This window comes from Mobula birostris, chromosome 12 (genome assembly GCF_030028105.1).
Source record: "Mobula birostris isolate sMobBir1 chromosome 12, sMobBir1.hap1, whole genome shotgun sequence".
NCBI lineage: Eukaryota > Metazoa > Chordata > Chondrichthyes > Myliobatiformes > Myliobatidae > Mobula > Mobula birostris.
In genome coordinates, this window is record NC_092381.1 from 9,931,898 (window position 1) to 9,947,117 (window position 15,220).

At 44.6% G+C, this 15,220-nt stretch overlaps 1 protein-coding gene across 5 annotated transcripts in view; it reads right to left on the reverse strand.

Annotated features, from left to right (window-relative positions):
* adgrl2a (adhesion G protein-coupled receptor L2a) overlaps positions 1-15,220 on the reverse strand; it is a 958,846-nt gene that overhangs the window by 541,379 nt on the left and 402,247 nt on the right. For all 5 annotated transcript variants that reach the window (XM_072273294.1, XM_072273297.1, XM_072273295.1 and 2 more), the window contains one exon: positions 139-220. The gene's annotated coding sequence lies outside the window, so the exon portion shown is untranslated. The remainder of the gene's footprint in view (positions 1-138; positions 221-15,220) is intronic.

The following is a 15,220-nucleotide window of genomic DNA, read 5'->3' on the forward strand; positions in this document are numbered from 1 at the left end:
GATGAGAGTAAAAGTCCTCTGCTCTTGACCACATCAGAGAAGGTGTCTTAGGTGAGCCAGAGTTCCTACCCTGCACACTATAGTCACATGCTGCATACAATCCCCTCCCTTTCGGCAAAACACCACACACTCACTTACCTGCTTGATAAGAATGCAGAGCTGCAGCTTACCACGTTTAGATGTTGTAGACTTCAGCATCTTGCTGGAGTTTTGAGGAATCCTGCAAAGGAAGACAAACACGTATGAAGGATTTTCATCCGAGAGGCAGTCAGGTTCAATTTACCAAACCTTTAAGTGTGCATCTCTATTAAGCACAGGAGCTCTCCAGTTATGAGCAGAGCGTGGACAATGCTCAACAGGCTGAAAAGGAAGACTACAGATTAGCCTGTGACAAGGGAAGGACACAGGCAGAGTGTACTGAACTCCAGATCTCTGCCGGTATTTTCAGGGAAAGAAATACAGGTACTTGCCATCAATGCACGTTGGTTATTTGTCAGTCATAGTCACAGAACACTACAGTACAGAAACAGGCCCCTCAGCCCATCTAGTTTGTGCCAAACTAACAATCTGCCTAGTCCAATCGACCAGACCATACACTCCATACCCCTCCCATCCATGTATCTACCCAAATTTCTCTTAAATAGAGTCACAGAAAAGTACAGCGCTGATACAGGCCCTTTGGCCCATCTAATCCATGCTGAACCATTTAAACTACCAACTCCCACCAACCTAGCCCTCCGTAACCCTACTATTCATGTACCACCTATCCAAGCTCCTCTTAAACACTGACAATGAGCTTGCATTCACCTCTTGGGCTGGCAGTTTGTTCCATTCTCTCACAACCTTCTGTGCCCTTTAAACATCTTCCCTTTCATTTTTAACCCCATGACCTCTAGTTCTTGTCTCAGCCAACCTCAGTGAAAACAGCCTACTTGCATTTGCCCTGTTTACACCCCTCAAATTTTGTATACCTTCGTCAGATCTCCCTTTAATCTTCTACCCCCAGTCTTTCTCAGTTTATCCATAATTTAAATGTTGAATTTATTTAAATCTTACATCCATCCCACAACATGAGGGAGTAAAAATCTTTGCGTTATGACTCTGTTGTAATGGACAGACATGTGAATTTAAGTCTAATGGCGTGTAGAAAGAAGCTGTCCCATAGCCTGTAGGTCCTGACTTTAATGCTGTGGTACCGTTTGCCAGACGGAAGCAGCTGAAACAGTTTATAGTTGGTGCGACTGGTGTCACTAATGAGTTTCTCATTGTAAATGCTTGCAAGGAAATTAATCGCAAGGTAGTATATGGTGACATATAAGTACTTTGAAAATAACGCAAACACTGCAGGAAATCTGCAGATGCTGGAAATTCAAGCAACACACACAAAATTCTGGTGGAACACAGCAGGCCAGGCAGCATCCATAGGAAGAAGCACAGTCAATGTTTCAGGCCGAGACCCTTCGTCAGGACTGGAACTGTGTCTCGGCCTGAAACTTCGACTGTGCTTCTTCCTATGGATGCTGCCTGGCCTGCTGTGTTCCACTAGCATTTTGTGTGTGTTACTTTGGTAATAAATTTACTTTGAACTTTGAAATTTCACGTGGCCTCCACTATATCAGAGTAGATTGGATGAGCTAAAAGGCCTAATTCTGTTTCTATGCATTATGGTGTTTCCAGATAGAAGCAGGTTTATTGAGCACCTGCAAAGTTGCCATCTGAAGCTCCCAGTTACCAGCGATTTTAGTTCCCCTCCCTATCATCACACCGACATAGAACATAGAAATCTACAGCACACTACAGGCCCTTCAGCCCACAATGTTGTGTCAACCATGTAACCTACTCTAGAAACAGCCTCTTTTACTGCAAGGGTGAGACTAAATGCAAATTACAGGAACAGAACCTCATGCTCCACCTGGGTAGTCTACACTACGAAGGCATGAACATTGGAGTCTCCAATTTCCAGTCAAATGTCTCTTTTCTCTTTCGTAAACACAATAGCTTCTACAGATGCTGGAAATCCAGAGCAACACACACAAAATGCTGGAGAAACTCAGCAGGTCAGGCAGTACCTATGGAGGGGATTAAAAGAGATGACTTTTTGGTCCAACAGGGTCTCAGCCTGAAACGTCAATTCTTTATTTCTTTCTGTATATGCTGCCTGACCTGCTGAGTTCCTCCAGCATCTTCGGTGTGTTATTCTTTTCTCTCTCCTCCTGATCTACCCAGTTCCCCCCCACACACAATTCAATCCCACCAGCCTCTTTCTTCCTCTTCCTTCCTCTTCCTTAAATACAATGTTCAACACGCGAGATTCTGCAGATGCTGAGAATCCAGAGAAACACATACAAGACATTGGAGGAACTCAGCAGGTCAGGCAGCATCTACGGCAAGGAATAAGCACTCAATGTTTCAGGCTGAGAGCCTTCTTCAGGACTGAAAAGGAAAGGGGAAGATGCTAGAATAAAAAGGTGGGGGGAGGGGAGAGAGGATTAGCTAGAAGGTGATAGGTGAAGCCAGGTGGGTTGGAAAAATAAATTGCTGGAGCAGAACGAATCTGATGGGAGAGGAGAGTGGACCACAGGAGAAAGGAAAGACAGAGGGGACCCAGGGGGAGATGACAGGCAGGTGAGAAGAGGTCAGAGGCCAGACATACCATAGACCTCTACCATTTGTCTGGTTCTGTCAGGTTTCAGCAGGACTCAAGTGCAGACCAACGAATACTTTTTCACCAGGGTTTATTAGGGAGCACAAGGGCAACTGTCTTTCAAAAACGGAAGGCAGGCACGAATCTGAAATGGCAGGCAGAGGTCTTACCAGGAAAGGCAGTCAGGCGATGGCAGATAATCCAGAGTGCACAGGCAAAAATCAGATCCAAGGACAGGTAAAATCCCCCCAAAAAAGCAGGCAAAATCAGTTGGCAGAAGTCGCAATGACAGGCTAGAATGACACAGGTCAAAACTGGGACAATCTAGCAGAGAATGCTAGCCAAGGCAGGGTTTAAATGGACAGGATAATAAGTGAAAATTAGACACAGGTAGGTGCAAATGAGGAGACAAGCAGGTAATTGGAGGAAGTCCAAAAAGGGAAGGGGCTGGGCCAGAACCCACATGGCCAGGTGAAAGAAAACAGAAATTAAAGACAGTGGTGATCCAGAGCTACTAGCAGAGGCCCTTCGACCCAGTGTTCAGGCCAGATGCTTAACACCATTAAGCAATGTGTCCATGGACTCCAAGTTGGGAACCCCTGTTCTACGATAAATAGGGATGATTCATCGACTGAAAAAATTCCCTTGAGTCAGTAGTTCTCCACAGAACTTTGAATGATATCCTCCTTCCAGCACAGGAACAGGCCCTTTGGCCCACAATGTGTGTGCCGAACATAATGTCAGTTTTAACAGTGCAGGTTATCCATTACAGGAAGGACATGGAGGTTTCAGAGAGGCTACAGAAGACCAGAAACAGGACCATCAACCCATTTTTTCCATGCTGAACTATTAATCTGTCCAGTCACATCAATCTGTAAATGGACCATACCCCTCCCATCCATATACCTATCAAAAATTTCTCTTTAAAATGTTGAAATCGGTCCCACATTCACCACTCGTACCGGCAGTTCGTTCCACACTCTCATAACTCTCTGAGTGAAGAAGTTCTCCCAAAGGTTCCCCCTTAAAATACCTTTCACCCTGAGACCCATATCCTCTCGTTCTAGTCTCACCCAATCTCAGTGGTAAAAAAGCCTGCTGCGAATGCTCTGAAATGTGTTTTTGGTTTCTCGGGCGCACGGACGGGCGTGTTATTCTGTTTGCGAGCTGGTGGGGGCAGTGCGTTCTATCAGTTGCGGCTGACAGTCGGCCGAACCTGTGCAGAGACCACAGTCAGCTCTTCCCTCAGTCGGGAAACGAGCGGCGGGGGAGAAAAAAGGTTGTGAGAAGGATAAAGGGAGCAGCCGGCAACTCGCCCAGCACCGGGTGCAAGTCTGAGCAGCCGTCTCGGTATCAGCCTCTCCAAGAAATCAGCGCTGTTGTGGGTGACTGCTCACACCCCGTCTCTGTGCTCGTGAAGCGGGTGCCGCAAAATGAGCAAACGGGCCAGATTTAATTAACTGAAGACCTCCACATTTCATCACCTATTACTATGGTAACATTCAGTTACGCGGCAACGAGGCAGGTTTTAATCGGAGAAGAGTCTTCTTACCGTTGCTGCTGGAATGTGGTTGAACTTACAGCTAAGGTTTGATCCCGCCGATAATTCCCCGTAACTTAAAGTATAGAACATGGAACACTACAGCACAGTACAGGTCCTTCGGCCCACAACGTTGTGCCGAGCTTTCTAACCCGTCCCCCCTATGTAGTCGTTCAGTTCAGGCGGCACCTACGGAGAGGAATGAACCGGTGACATTTCGGTCCGCAACCCTTTATCAGGACTGTCTCAGCCTGAAATGTCGACTGTTGATTCCACTGCATAGACACTGCCTGATCTGCTGAGTTCCTCCAACATTTTGTGTGTGTGTGAATTTCCAGCATCTGCAGAATCTCTTGTTCGCTACTCCACCCCGATTTCTCTGTCATCCAGTGCCTTAAATGACCCTAATATATCTGCCTCTGCCACTGTCCACTGGCAGTGTGTTCCATGCACCCACCACTCTCTGTGGACAATTCCCCCCAAAAAATAAACTTTACTCCAGTCAGCTCAAAATTATGCAGCCTTGTATTAGCCATTTCCACCCTGGGAATAGGTCTGTAGCTGTCCACTCAACTTTGTGCCAGTTCATTTGAAATAAAGTATCTTAATTATAGTTAACAATGCATTGACAGGGAGACACAGTGGCTGAAGAATACAGAGTGAAACTGGGCTTTCCTTTGGTAATCATAAAGGACCCAGGTCCATGAAACCAAATAAACATTCCGCTCTGAGTGTTTATATTTTCATTTCTCTGAGACTTTTCCTATGTGACAAACACAAGAAAATCTGCCAATGCCGGAAATCCAAAGCAACACACACACACACACACAATGCAAGAGGAACTCAGCAGGCCAAGCAGCATCTATGGAAGAGTAAACAGTTGATGTTTCAGGCCAAAACCCTTCATCAGGACTGATAACTATTGCTGCCTGGCAATAGTCCAGCAGTGTGAGAGTATATTCCTTTCCTATGTTATTCTGGTTTGCATCTGATACTGAGATAATGGTGGCTCTTGGTGAAGAAGGCATTTCAGCAGCAATACAGTTGATTCCCTTTAATTGGGACACATCGGGACCGGTACACTTGGCCCTATTAAACAGCTGCCCCAATTAGCCAAAGTTTCATGGAAATAGATAAAACGGTATAAAAGAGAGAAACTATTGTTTAACTGAATAACAAATTATGTACTTAAATGAAATGCAGAACAAATTAGAACATCGCCAATACTACACAGTACTATCAAACAGTGTATTAGTTTGTAATAGTTAGCAATGGAGGAAGTCATCCGGTGTACACTGCTATGATCTTTTGAGTGGCTGAACAAAATCAGCACAGACACCTAGTGCAGATAATGGACTGCATTCATACAATGCTTTCAACAATTGCATCCTTCAAATCTTCCTTTTTATTGTAACATTCACGATGGCTGTTAATACCTTCAAATCCGTCATCATTCCTAACTTGTTGAAGTAGTGAATTTGTTTCATTTTCTCTCCTGACCGTTTCTAACTTCTCCAAGCCTGGAATGTTTGAAACAAAACAATTTTGATTCAAGGATATCCTCAGAAGATCCTCAAGAAGGTGACGTCCGTCATCATCCATCATCCTGTTCAACTGCCTTTCGAAAGTTGTGAATGTACCTGGCACAACCACTTCTTCTGGTAGCTCAGTCCACACAGATCCTACCCTCTGTGTAAAAATGTTTCCCCTCCGATCTCTCCCTCTACCTTAAACCTACACTCAGTGGCCACTTTATTAGGTATGTCCTATCACTAATAAAGTAGTTACTGAGTGTATTTTCATGGTCTTCTGCTGCTGCAGCCATCCACTTTAAGGTTTGAGGTGTTGTGCGTTCAGAGATGCTCTTCTGCACACCACCGTTGTAACGCCTGGTTATTTGAGTTACTGTCCCCTTCCTGTCAGCTTGAACCAATCAGGCCATTCTTGTCTGACCTTTCTCATTAACTAGGCGTTATTGCCACAGAACTGCCGCTCAATGGGTGTCCCTTTTTTTTAAATGTTTTTTGGTCCATTCTCTGTAAACTCTAGATACAGTTGTGTGTGGAAAATCCTAGGAGATCAGCAGTTTCTGAGATACTTAAACCACCCTGTCTGGCACCAACAATCATTCCATGATTAAAGTCACTCATAGCACTTTTCCTTCCCATTCTAATGTTAGGTCTGGACAACAACTGAACCTCTTGACCATGCCTGCATGCTTTTATGCATTGAGTGGCTGACTGGGTATTTGCATTGCAGGTGTACCTAATAAACTGGCTACTGAGTGTACCGCACTGCTATTTGTGCAGATTGTTCACTGCATTTACCTACAGAGCAACATTGCTACTCTGCTGAAGTAACTCATTGCCATTGCTAGCATGCCCAGAGGAATTGAATAACATGATATTAATTCCTCATCCGAGTGATGAACAACTCATCATTTTGTCACCAGACATGGGCAGAGAGCAGGAAGAGTCCACATTTCTAATTAAAATCGGCCCGCTTATCCTCGCCGTCTTGCAGGTTGTTTAAGTCCAAATACGGCAAATGCTTCCAGAAACAGATTATTCACCGGCGTTCCAAGCAGCCTGACTACATTAATATTCATGTGGAATTTCAATACTCTGCGATGTGTTTTCACTCAATGCATGCCAATAACATGGTGCCGAGATTCGCCACGTCCTCCTCTGCTGCAGATACAACATTAAACCGAAATGGGCAGCATAGTAGCATTGTGGTTAGCACAAAGCTTTACAGTACAGGTGACCTGGGTTCTACTCCCACCGCGGCCTGTAAGGAGTTTGTACGTTCTCCCTGTGACTGGGTGGGTTTCCTCCGGGTGCTCCAGTTTCCTCCCACAGTCCAAAGCTGTACTGGTTGGTAGGTTAATTGTCCCATGATTAGGCTCAGATTAAATTTGGGGATTGCTGACTGGTGTGGCTTGAAGGGCCAAAAGGGCCTATATTGTGTGCTGTATCTCAATAAATAAAAAAAAGGTCCTCACAATTCCCATGATGCTCGTTCAGAGGACTCATCTTTTTAAATCTGCTTATTTACTTATTGATTATTTGATTGATACATTGTGAAACAGACCTAACCAGCCCACCAAGCCACGCTGCCCAACAACCCACTGATTCAACCCCCAGCCTAATCACAGGATGATTTACAACCTACCAACTGGTACGTATTTGGACCATGGAAGGAAACTGGAGGAAACCCAAGTTACATGGGAAGGACATCCAAAATTTCTTACAGTGGACTCCGGAATTGAACTTTGAATTCCAATCCCCCAAGCTGCAATAGCATCATGCTCATTTTTTTTTGTTGAAACTTGAAAGATTCGGAGGACATAGAGCACAGAACTGTACATCACAGGATAGACCCTTTGCCCCATAATATTGTACCAAACTAAATAAACCAAAGATTCCTCTTCACTGCACATTGGCCATAGCCCTCCCTGAATGCAAGTAGCTCTCCTCCATTCCTTTTTCCCATGGTCCACTCTACCTCTCCTATCAGATTCCTTCTTCTTCAGCCCTTTACCTTTTCCACCTATCACCGTGCAGCTTCTTACTTCGTTCCCCCTTTCTTCACCCACCCACCTTCCCACTCTTCTGGTTTCATGTATCACTTACAGTTTGTACTTCTTCCCCTCCCCCTACCTTCCATGTCCTCTCCATGTCCACTGTGTCTTGGTCTTTCAATATTCCGCAGATCTCAATGAGATTCCTCCCCCCATTCTTCTAAACTCCAGCAAGTACAGGTCCAGAGCCATCAACCACTCCTCATACGTTAACCCTTTCATCTGTATGTTCTGTTTTTAATTTTGTTCTCTGACCTGCTCTTGTTGCCCAGTGGTTTTGTGGCTGGTCCATTTAAGTTTCTGCCCAGTAATTGCCCTCAGGATAATGATGGGGTGATATTCATCTCATTGTTCTCAATTACCGAAAATACTCATTTCCTGGTGAATGCATGGTGCCATTGACACACGGTAAAGGGGTTTGGGATTCAGGGAAGATGCAAAAGAAATGCAAAACTTAAGAACATGGATAGATAGATACTTTATTTAGATACACTAATACACACACACATAGACAAAAACACACACAGACACGCTCAGACATACGCATGGACACAGACAGACAGACAGATAGACACACACACACACACACACACACAAAGGAAATTTAGCATCACAGCAGCATGACAAATGCACAAATATACAAATATTAGAAGAGAAGTAAGGAAGAATAAAAAAAGTTAACTCAAACAGTCTAACAGGAGGGACTCATCACTTCCTGGGCTGTAGTTTGACTCATTATAATGGCCAAGGGAAGAATGACCTCATATAGTACTCTTTGGAGTAGTGCAGTTGTCTTAGTCTATTACTAAAAGTATTCCTCTGTTCAGCCGAGGTGGCATGCAGAGGGTGATTGTCCAGAATTGCCAGGATTTTCTGTAGGGTCCCTTGTTCTACCACAGCATCAAACATAGAAAATGCATGATTGAATGCTGGAGCAGACTCAATGGGCCAAATGGCACAATTCTGCTCCAATGTCTTATGGTCTTTTGCAACAGTACAGGCTCTTCAGCCCATGATGTTGTGTTAGCCCTTTAACCTACTCTAAGCTCAATCGACCCCTTCCCTCCTATATGGCTCTCCCTCATGTGTCTATCTAAGAGTCTCTTAAATGTCCCTAACATATCTGCTTTTGTCAACACCCCAGACAGGATGTTCTAAGCACCCACCATTTCCTGTATAAAAAACTTACCTTTGACATTCCTCCTCTATTTTCTTCCAAACACATTAAAGTTTTGCCCTTTCGTATTAGCTATTCTTCCCTCGGAAAATGTTCTGGCTGTCCATTCTATCAATGCCTATTATTATCTTATACACTTCTGTCCAATCTTTTAAATGTCCCTAATGGGTGGTAGGGTGGACATACGTCTCTACCAAAAGAGGTCCAAGGGACTCCTTCCCTCCACTAGCCTGCAGGGCACCCTTGGGCAAGGTGTAGCATCCACTTAGCCCTCCCCAAAAGACAACCCCCCAATCAGGGTCATGTGAAGCCATGGGAGTGGGTGGTGGATGGTCGTATGAGAAGCTGGTGCATATCACAAGTCCTGGTTATGACGCCAGGCAGACAACCTCTGAAGAGTATTGACAATGGCTGGGGTCACCTGTGTTGTTAACACACTGCTCAAAAGAAGGCAATGGCAAACCACTTCTGTAGAAAAAATTGCCAGGAATAATCACGGTCATGGAAAGACCATGATCACCCACGTCATACAATATGGCACATAATGAATGAACGAACAAATGTATCTGCCTGGCAGTGTGTTCCACACACCCACCACTCTCCATGTAGAAAAACTTAACTCTGACATATATTTAACATATACCCCCTATAACTTTCCTCCAATCACAGTAAAATGATGCCCCCTCGCATTAGCCATTTCTGTGCTGGGAAAATGTCTCAGTCTGCCAACTCTATCTGTGCCTCTGATCATATTATACAGCAGATATCATACATCGAGTACACTGAGGTAGTAAAAAGTAAAGAGGACGCATATTATGGTGTTCCACACACCAATCGCTCTCTGTGTAAAAATTACCTTTGATATTCCCCCTATGCTTTTCTCCAATCACCTTAAAGTTACTAAGGATCGAGGATCAACTTTATTCACCTTATTAATTTACATGTATTAAGAATTTGCTGTGGGGTGTTGGTGCGCTTTGCAACAAAAACAACATTCAACAATTATACAGAATAAAGAATTATATAAAAATAAAGGCAGAGGTACAGATGTGGAATAAAATGTACATAAATACATAAATGTACATGGAGGAATTTAAGGTGGGGGCTTATATGGGAGGCAGTGTTTGAGGGTCGGCACAACATTGTGGGCCGAAGGGCCTGTACTGTGCTGTACTGTTCTATGTTCTATGTAATACCAGCACGCACTTACAATGTAAGCAGCATTATAAAAGGTGGTTCAATGTGTTTACAGTACAGCGCAGTGACGGGGGTAATGTATAGAGGAGGGTGGGGAGGGCAACTAGAATGATGGATCAGATTAACTGCCTGGGGGAAGCAAATCTAAGATGGTGTGATGTTTTTGTTTTACTCGCCCTATTTCCAGTGGAAAGCTTTTGCCCCTTGTATTAGGCATTTCTGCCCTAAGAAAAAAGTCTTTATTTTTTAGCAAGACTTAACTAAAATAAAAACAAGAGACCTTTTGAGACTCAACTTAAAGCAAAACACATGTAGGGAAAAAAAATCTGTTTCTCTCCCATCTACCGACGTGTGCCAGAGCCACTTAATTCCATTGTAGTAATGGAATACATGCAGCTATGGAAACAATCAGCCCTTCAGAATACACATGCAGGCAGTCAAATTAATGAAGGCTGATTTCTTAGCCGTTTCTACACACCAGTTCATCGCTGTGCTATGTTGTAGGACAAAGTCATCAATTTGTATTCAAAATGACGAAGTTGCTTTGCTGACCTTCATGGCTACACAGAATACAGAGTCATAGAGACATAGAAGAGTACAGCACAGAAACAGGCCCTTCTGCTGATTTAGTCCGTGCTGAACTATAAATCTGCCCAGCTCCATCAACCTGCACCCAGATCATACCTCACTCATCCAAGTACCTACAAAAACTTCTCTTAAATGCTAAAAGCCAGCCCACATCCACCACTGCTGCTGGCAGCTTGCTCCCCACTCGCACCACCCTCAGAGTGAAGAATTTCCCCCTTAAACACTTCACCCTTCACTCTTAACCCATGACCTCTTCTTCTAGTCTTACCCATATTGCTCCACACAGAAAAGTTAGCAATGCTCTCCAGGAAAGGTGTACACACACACACACACACAAATACACAATAGGTGCATTTAATTTGCTTCAAAACAAGAATTCTGAACCCAGCCTAAAACTTGGGTAATTTGCAGGGTTCTTAACCTGCAATTATCTCCAGTAACAATGTAAATAAACACAAATCACTGAATCAACGGCCTGCTTCAAAGCTCTGGCTGATGAAAGGTTAAATACAACAATTGCGCTGATTATGTTGATCTGCCCAGGCTTCAAGCTGCTGGAATGGCCGCCTGTCTGCCAATCACTTTCTCCTTATTTTGAAAAAACAGCACAATCACAATCACGGTTACGTCTGATTGACAGACTGGCGCTGTAAGGTGGTATTTAAAGGAACATACAATAACTTGCTGGCGCCACACACAATCTGGTGATGCGTACTGTATAGTGGCATATGGTGTACATACATCGCGCCTGCATTTAACGCAAAGCTTTACAAGGCTGGTGATCAGCAATCAGTGTTCCATTCTCATGTTGCCTGTAAGTAGTTTGCATGTTCTCACCGTGACTGTGTGAGTTTCCACCAGGTGCATCGGCTTCTAATAATCATAGTCATGGAGTCATAGAAAAATACAGCACAGGAAGAGGCCCTTCAGCCCATCTATTCCGTGCGAAACATTGAAACTGTCTTCTTCTATCGAATTGCACTGAGACCATAGCCCTCCATACCGCTATACTATCCACGTACCTATTCAAACTTCTCTTCAATGTTGAAATGAGCTCGCATGCATCACTTGCACTGGCAGCTCATTTGACACTGTCACAGCCCTCTGAATGATGAAGTTTCCCCTCATGTTCCCGTTAATTTTTTCACCATTCACTCTAATCCATGACCTAGGGTTATAGACCCACCCAACCTCAGAGGAAAAATTTCCACATTCCGGAGACGTACAGGTTAGGGTAAGTGAGTTGTGGGCATGCTATATTGGAAAAATTCCCACATTCCGGAGACGTACGAGTTAGGGTAAGTGAGTTGTGGGCATGCTATATTGGAAAAATTCCCACATTCTGGAGATGTACAGGTTAGGGTAAGTGAGTTGTGGCGTGCTATATTGGAAAAAATCCCACATTCCGGAGACGTACAGGTTAGGGTAAGTGAGTTGTGGGCGCGTTATATTGGTAAGTGAGTTGTGGGCGTGCTATATTGGAAAAATTCCCACATTCCGGAGGCGTACAGATTAGGGTAAGTGAGCTGTGGGCATGCTATATTGGAAAAATTCCCACATTCTGGAGATGTACAGGTTAGGGTAAGTGAGTTGTGGCGTGCTATATTGGAAAAATTCCCACATTCCAGAGACGTACAGGTTAGGGTAAGTGAGTTGTGGGTGCGTTATATTGCTAAGTGAGTTGTGGGCGTGCTATATTGGAAAAATTCCCACATTCCGGAGGCGTACAGATTAGGGTAAGTGAGTTGTGGGCGTGCTATATTGGAAAAATTCCCACATTCCGGAGACGTACAGATTAGGGTAAGTGAGTTGTGGGCATGCTATATTGGAAAAATTCCCACGTTCTGGAGATGTACAGGTTAGGGTAAGTGAGTTGTGGGTGCGTTATATTGCTAAGTGAGTTGTGGGCGTGCTATATTGGAAAAATTCCCACATTCCGGAGGCGTACAGATTAGGGTAAGTGAGTTGTGGGCGTGCTATATTGGAAAAATTCCCACGTTCTGGAGATGTACAGGTTAGGGTAAGTGAGTTGTGGGCGTGCTATATTGGAAAAATTCCCACATTCCGGAGACGTACAGGTTAGGGTAAGTGAGTTGTGGGTGCGTTATATTGGTAAGTGAGTTGTGGGCGTGCTATATTGGAAAAATTCCCACATTCCGGAGGCGTACAGATTAGGGTAAGTGTGTTGTGGGCATGCTATATTGGTAAGTGAGTTGTGGGCATGCTATATTGGAAAAATTCCCACATTCCGGAGGCGTACACGTTAGGATAAGTGAGTTGTGGGCATGCTATATTGGTAAGTGAGTTGTGGGTGTGCTATATTGGAAAAATTCCCACATTCCGGAGGCGTACACGTTAGGATAAGTGAGTTGTGGGCATGCTATATTGGTAAGTGAGTTGTGGGTGTGCTATATTGGAAAAATTCCCACATTCCGGAGGCGTACACGTTAGGATAAGTGAGTTGTGGGCATGCTATATTGGTAAGTGAGTTGTGGGTGTGCTATATTGGAAAAATTCCCACATTCCGGAGGTGTACAGGTTAAGGTAATTGAGTTGTGGGCATGCTATATTGGCGCCAGATGCATTGTGACACTTGCGGGCTGCCCCAGCACATCTTCATATTGAGTTGACGTTGACACAATGTTTCAAAAAGTACAATGTTCAAAGTTAATTTATTTACACATATGTTACCATATACTACCTTGAGATTCATTTTCTTGCAGCCATTCGCAGGAAAATAAAGAAATAAAACAGAATTTATGAGAAGTACATATCGCAGAGATGGACTTACTGTACATCCAATGCACTGTATGTTTTGATATGCATGTGACAAATAAAGCTAGCCTTTAAATCTTTAATCTTGTTTCGGTCACCTGCACATCACTTACTGCTGGATCCCCTCCTCCTTCCCTTTTTCCTATGGTTCACTCTCCTCTCCTACCAGATTCCTTCTTCTCCAGCCCTTGACCTTTCCCATCCACCTGGCTTCACCTATCACCTTCCAGCTGGTCTTCCTACCCTGGCCCCACCTTTTTATTCTGTCATCTTCGCCCTTCAGTTCCAGTCTTGATGAAGGGTCTTGGCCCGAAATGTCCACCGTTTATTCATTTCCACAGATGCTGTCCGATCTGCTGAGTTCCTCCAGCATTTTGTGTGTGTTGCTCTGGATTTCCAGCATCTGCAGAATCTCTCTTGTTACTAAGTGCTGGAGTTGGGATGTTACGTTTGCAGTTGTACAAGAGGGCAGTAAGACTGCACCTCGGTTTTGGTTGTTTTAGGCCGGCTGTCATTAAGCTGAAAATAGTGCAGATAAAGCAGAAGATTAACAACGATGCTACCAGAATTTAAGGACCTGAGCTTTAGGGAGAGGTATGTACACACACACACACACACACACACACACACTCTCACTCCATGGGTGTCCCACTCTATTGCAGCACCCTGGCTGGTTGTGGGTTGTAAACAGCCAGGTGAGACCCATCTGTCTGAAGCAACTGGTTTTCAGGGTCGACCATGGATCTTGCATTGTAGCTGTCTACATGGTATGCAAGCCAGGGCAGTACAATATGGAGAGCAAGCTGTTGCCCATGCAGCAGGGATCCCCTCTCCATACATCTGATGAACCCAAAGGAATAGACAATAGACAATAGGTGCAGGAGTAGGCCATTCGGACCTTCAAGCCAGCACCACCATTCACTGTGATCATGGCTGATCATCCACAATCAGTACCCTGTTCCTGCCTGCTCCCCATATCCCTTGACTCTGCTATCTTTAATAGCTCTATCTAACTCTTTCTTGAAAGAATCCAGAGAATTGGCCTCCACTGTCTTCTGAGGCAGAGCATTCCACAGATCCACAACCCTCTGTGTGAAAAAGTTTTTCCTCAACTCCGTTCTAAATGGTCTACCCCTTATTCTTAAACTGTGGCCTCTGGTTCTGGACTTCTGGTTCTGGAATGGCAGAGACCAATACATTTTGACTACACCAGCAGTGTCACAGGAATTACCAGTCAGCGTTGAACTTAACGTAGGGCTGCCTTAGGGATGTCACTTCCGGATTTTTCCCTCAGGGTTTACTCCTGAAGCCTTCCCCATGAGTGGGTCTATCCGCAAGGCAGTGGAGGCTTGTGACCACAGTTTTCCTTGTCCTGCCAGCTACGGCTGATGAGACCCACCTGTCTGAAGCGACTGGTTTTCAGGTGCCAGTAACCTGCCTTTGCCTCTTCTCCTGTCAGTAGAAATGGTTCTGTCGGGCTTGGTAGCTAAGCCACATGTGAAGGCCAGGAGCTGGACCTGGTTGTCAGAGGCTATTTGAGACGCATGCCAGTGGGAGTGTTTAATAGGTAGTGAGTGCTAATCCCTACTACCTCTCCTGGCTATGACAACCTAAAGGACCCACTACCTTGTCTACCTGTGCCACAATGAGCAGGCAGCTAGGAACTCCCCAGCTGAAAGGCATTGATTGTGTGGATAGTCAGAGGCTTTTTTCCAG